This window comes from Coregonus clupeaformis, unplaced genomic scaffold (genome assembly GCF_020615455.1).
Source record: "Coregonus clupeaformis isolate EN_2021a unplaced genomic scaffold, ASM2061545v1 scaf2679, whole genome shotgun sequence".
NCBI lineage: Eukaryota > Metazoa > Chordata > Actinopteri > Salmoniformes > Salmonidae > Coregonus > Coregonus clupeaformis.
The window spans coordinates 6081-12160 of record NW_025536133.1 but is presented as its reverse complement, the minus strand read 5'-3'; positions in this window follow the sequence as shown (position 1 = coordinate 12160).

Genomic DNA, 6080 nt, shown 5'->3' with positions numbered 1-6080 from the left:
AAGTAAGATCTTTGTCCCAATGTGCAGTTGCAAACCATAGTCTGGCTTTTTTATGGCGGTTTTGGAGCAGTGGCTTCTTCCTTGCTGAGCTGCCTTCCAGGTTATGTCGATATAGGTATCGTTTTACTGCGGATATAGATGCTTTTGTACCTGTTTCCTCCATCATCTTCACAAGGTCCTTTGCTGTTGTTCTGGGATTGATTTGCACTTTTCGCACCAAAGTACGTTCATCTCTAGGAGACAGAACGCGTCTCCTTCCTGAGCGGTATGACGGCTTCGTGGTCCCATTGTCACGATCGAGGTAAGGAGTAGACCAAGGCGCAGCGTGATGAACAAACATACTTTAATTAGTTAAAGTTTAAACATGAATACAAAACAAGAAACGACTCGTGACGTCCACGGTATCAATGACCGAACACGGAACAAAAACCCACAAACACAAAGGGAAAACAGACAGTTTAAATATGGTTCCCAATCAGAGACAACCAGCCAACAGCTGACACTCGTTGCCTCTGATTGGGAGTCACTCAGGCAAACATAGAATTAAACACAACAGAATTACCAACATAGAAATACACACATAGAATGAACACACCCTGGCTCAACATAATGAGTCCCAGAGCCAGGGTGTGACAGTACCCCCCCCTAAAGGCGCGGACTGCGACCGCGCCTCAACTAAACAAAACAGGGGAGGGCTGGGCGGGCATACCTCCTCGGCGGCGGTTCTGGCTCCGGCCTTGACCACCATCCTCCAATACACCCCCCATAGCGCCCCTGGTCCAGTCTGGCCCCGCCGGCAGGAGCCGAACTGGACTTAGCAGGAGCGGTTAGCTTCAGCTCCATAGTGGAGCAGTTGACCGGTACCTTACCAGGCACCGGTGACCCAGGCACGGGTTGTGCTGGACTGACGACGCGCACCCCTGGCTTGGTGCGTGGAGGAGGAACGGGCCTTACCAGGCTGACGACGCGCACCCCCTGGCTTGGTGCGTGGAGGAGGGACGGGCCTTACCAGGCTGGACGACTCGCACCCCTGGCTTGGTGCGTGGAGGAGGGACGGGCCTTACCAGGCTGACGACTCGCACCCCTGGCTTGGTGCGAGTGGCAGGAACAGGCCGGGCCGGGATGGCGACGCGCACCGTAGACTTGGTGCGAGTGGCAGGAACAGGCCGGGCCGGGCTGGCGACGCGCACTGTAGACTTGGTGCGTGGAGCAGGGACAGGCCGGACCGGGCTGGCGGCGCACACCGTAGGCTTGGTGCGTGGAGCAGGGACAGGCCGGGCTGGGCTGTCGACGCACACCGTAGGCTTGGTGCGTGGAGCAGGGACTGGCCGGACTGGGCTGGCGACGCACACCGTAGGCTTGGTGCGTGGAGCAGGGACAGGCCGGGCTGGGCTGTCGACGCACACCGTAGGCTTGGTGCGTGGAGCAGGGACTGGCCGGACTGGGCTGGCGACGCACACCGTAGGCTTGGTGCGTGGAGCAGGGACAGGCCGAACCGGGCTGTGGAGACGGATAGGAGCCCTGGAGTGAAGAGCGGCCACAACCCGTCCTGGCTGAATGCCTACCCTCACACACTCTGTGTGAGGCATCCGCACAGGACGTACAGGGCGGTGTATCCGTAACCTGGTGGCCTCCAGAATCCGCCCCTCTTTTGCCTCCGTCAGCCCCGTCGTCCATGCCGTGTGCCCCCCCCTAAACATTTTCTGGGGTTGCCTCTCGACCGCCCGACGACGACCCTGATCACGCCGTTGCTCCTCTCTACGGCGCGCCTCCACCGTCTCTTCTCCCGGCGCTTCCTCCCATGTCCAGCCCAAGAGCTGCCCCTGGACACGCTGCTTGGTCGTTGCATGGTGGGTTTTTCTGTCACGATCGAGGTAAGGAGTAGACCAAGGCGCAGCGTGATGAACAAACATACTTTAATTAGTTAAAGTTTAAACATGAATACAAAACAAGAAACGACTCGTGACGTCCACAGTATCAATGACCGAACACGGAACAAAAACCCACAAACACAAAGGGAAAACAGACAGTTTAAATATGGCTCCCAATCAGAGACAACCAGCCAACAGCTGACACTCGTTGCCTCTGATTGGGAGTCACTCAGGCAAACATAGAATTAAACACAACAGAATTACCAACATAGAAATACACACATAGAATGAACACACCCTGGCTCAACATAATGAGTCCCAGAGCCAGGGTGTGACACCCATGGTGTTTATACTTGCATAATATTGTTTGTACAGATGAACATGGCACCTTTAGGCGTATGGAAATTGCTCCAAAGGATGAACCAGACTTGTGGAAGACTACACATTTTTTTCTGAGGTCTTGGCTGATTTCTTTTGATTTTCCCATGATGTCAAGCAAAGAGGCACTGAGTTTGAAGGTAGGCCTTGAAATAAATCCACAGGTACACCTCCAATTGACTCAAATGATGTCATTTAGCCTATCAGAAGCTTCTAAAGCCATGACATAATTTTCTGGAATTTTCCAACCTGTTTAAAGGCACAGTCAACTTAGTGTGTGTAAACTTCTGACCCACTGTAATTGTGATACAGTGAATTATAAGTGAAATAATCTGTCTGTAAACAATTGTTGGAAAGATGACTTGTGTCATGCACAAAGTAGATGTCCTAACTGACTTGCCAAAACTATAGTTTGTTAACAAGACATTTGTGGAGTGGTTGAAAAACAAGTTTTAATGACTCCAACCTAAGTGCATGTAAACTTCCGACTTCAACTGTATGTATGTGGGTCGTTACCTGGGTTTCTCACAGGGTTGCTGAGCTGGAGGAGGTTTCTGTAGCTCCTGCATGGTCTCGAGTTTCACCCAACGCTAGGGGGGAGGGAAAGAATGAGGAATGTGGAGGTTTAGTGTACCAATACTGTGAAATTATAAAAAGACAACTATTTATTGACTGCATAGGTATCATCTTCTACAGGCTTTGTTATAACTCACTCTGAGGTCTGATGCAATTCTACCTAATATTCCTGCCTTCAGTTCTTTACTTACACTACCAGGGGCGGTGTGTTCATTAGGGCGATATGGGCGACGCACTGCCAAACGGGAAAATAAAGGGATTTTTTTTCTAATCAATTATATCACGGCAACAGTAGTTATCAGTGTTCTAATCTAGACGTCTGATCTGCCACTAAATGTCCAATCAGGCTAAAGTCGTGCTTCAAAATGTCCCCGCCCGTTTTGGGGCGATTTCAGTCAGGTTGAAAATCGCCCAGAAGTCTCTCATAGCCTCTAATGTAAAATCAATTTTTTCAAATATCAGAGCTTTCAATACAATCTCTATGGGTTTCTGAGGGCTTGCACTTACGCGCTTTCGTCATACGTAACATAACCATGAACGTAACTAAAAAAAGAGCGGGTAGCCTCATCAATCAATTCACTACTACTGTCAAAATGGCAGTGCAACTCGATTGTCTCTTTGAAATAAGTTCCTTTTTGTCGGCGAACAAATCAAGATAAATTGGCAACGAAACAATTAGGACCTCCCAGACCAAATTTAATAATTCAACAGGTTTCTACTAAAGGGGGGAAAGTCCTACACCCGAGGATTTTCCAAAAATTGGTATGAACGAAAAATCTGGCTAGCAGGCTGCGATGTAGCTAATGCAGTTTTCTGCTACCAGCCCACCGTGAGAGAGGCATCTGGCTACGTGAGGATGCTACATGATGAAGATTTAATTTTTTTCCTGCGGCTTTTTTCACAAAATCATGCCCCACGTCGACATTCTGTACCAGAAGCTACAGAAGAAGGACATCGATGCTGTCTTTATCAAACGTGCCCTCGACAGCTTCACAAGCAGTGTGCAGGCCATAAGGTAAGATTAAACAATATCATTCGATCTTTCATTTTCACAAGTCATTGAACGCTTTGCTGTATTGAAACAGAGAAGAGAACAGTTTCAGTACAAGTAATGTAGCCTCTCTCTCTCTTTGTCCCTCCCTGTCTGTCTCTTTAACACACACACGCCCAAATCAGTTCACAGTTGATGTTGTTTAAAATAGTTATTTTTCATTTAAAAAAAAGTTTAAAAAAAAATAATCTGTTCATGTTCATTTTTACAAATCTATACAATTGGCCAGAATATGGTTGTTCATATTTACAAATCTATACAATTGGCCAGAATATGGTTGTTCATTTTTACAAAGCCATACAGATAGCTGTGTTTACCATTTCTAGAAATTACTTTCAAATTCTGTTTTCAGGCAAAATGTCTATCACTGTTCATTTTCACAAATCTATACAAGAGGGCAGAATATGGAAGTCTATAAAAATGTCTTATTACCAATAACTTGCATCAATGTTTTCAGTAGCCTCTATCAAAAGCTCCTGCTTACTTGTTGTGAATTATGCTCAGGTGCACATATTTCCAATTCAACCATGAGGCAAAAAATGTGGTAAAAGCTCTTGTTGATCCTGCAATCTGAACAAATACCAAGATGCTGTATTTTCAGCTGATATTTCATTTGTTTATGGAAATGCATATTGTTTATGCAGTGTTGAGGAATGTGAAAGAACACCCTTGATAATTTTTACTGTGATAACTTATTTTGATTTTGTAAGCCAACACTTTTGAGATCAGTCAATAAATGCTTCTGGTATTGACTTATATGCTGCCCCTGTCTTCATGTTGTTGCTGGACATATCTTTTTAAAAATGTGTGTAGGTCACCTAAATCATCAGAAAAATTGCCCCCCCTGAGAATTTTTTCAGGAGCCGCCACTGTACACTACCGTTCAAAAGTTTGGGGTCACTAAACGTTTTTGTCCATTAAAATAACATAAAATGGATCAGAAATACAGTGTAGACATTGTTAATGTTGTAAATGGCTATTGTAGCTGGAAACGGCTGATTTTTTATGGAATATCTACATAGGCGTACAGAGGCCCATTATCAGCAACCATCAGTCCTGTGTTCCAATGGCACGTTGTGTTTGCTAATCCAAGTTTATCATTTTAAAAGGCACAGCTGAAAACTGTTATACTGATTAAAGAAGCAAAAAACTGACCTTCTTGAGACTAGTTGAGTATCTGGAGCATCAGCAATTGTGGGTTCGATTACAGGATCAAAATGGCCAGAAACAAATTACTTTCTTCTGAAACTCGTCAGTCTATTCTTGTTCTGAGAAATGAAGGCTATTCCATGCGAGAAATTGCAGAGAAACTGAAGATCTCGTACAACGCTGTGTACTACTCCCTTCACAGAACAGCGCAAACTGGCTCTAACCAGAATAGAAAGAGGAGTGGGAGGCCCCGGTGCACAACTGAGCAAGAGGACAAATACATTAGAGTGTCTAGTTTGAGAAATAGATGCCTCACAGGTCCTCAACTGGCAGCTTCATTAAATAGTACCCGCGAAACACCAGTCTCAACGTCAACAGTGAAGAGGCGACTCCGGGATGCTGACCCAGGCAGAGTTGCAAAGAAAAAGCCATATCTCAGACTGGCCGATAAAAATAAAATATTAAGATGGGCAAAAGAACACAGACACTGGACTTTGTCTTTGCTACTCTGGACCAAGAATCGAACCCTGTGGGACACCTATTGTTATGTCTAAAAATCCAGATTTAACGGCATCAGTAAATACACACTGTGTTCTGTCCTTTAAATAATTCTCAAACCAGCTACAAACAGCCTGATCTAAGCCAATCGTAGACGGTTTCTGAATAAGTAAGGTGTGATCCACAGTGTCGAAAGCCTTGGACAGGTCAATGAAGAGGGCAGCACAGTGTTTTTTCGTATCTAAACAATTTATGACATCCTTTAAAACCATAGAAGTAGCAGAGATGGTACTATAACCTGGTCTGAACCCTGACTGTTTTACATTCAGAAAAGATGTAGGTATTAATCAATGATTCCAGGATTTTTGCTAGGCAAGAGATTTTGGAAATGGGCCGATAATTATTTACAGTTGAAGTCGGAAGTTTACATACACTTAGGTTGGAGTCATTAAAACTCGTTTTTCAACCACTCCACAAATGTCTTGTTAACAAACTATAGTTTTGGCAAGTCGGTTAGGACATCTACTTTGTGCATGACACAAGTAATTTTTCCAACA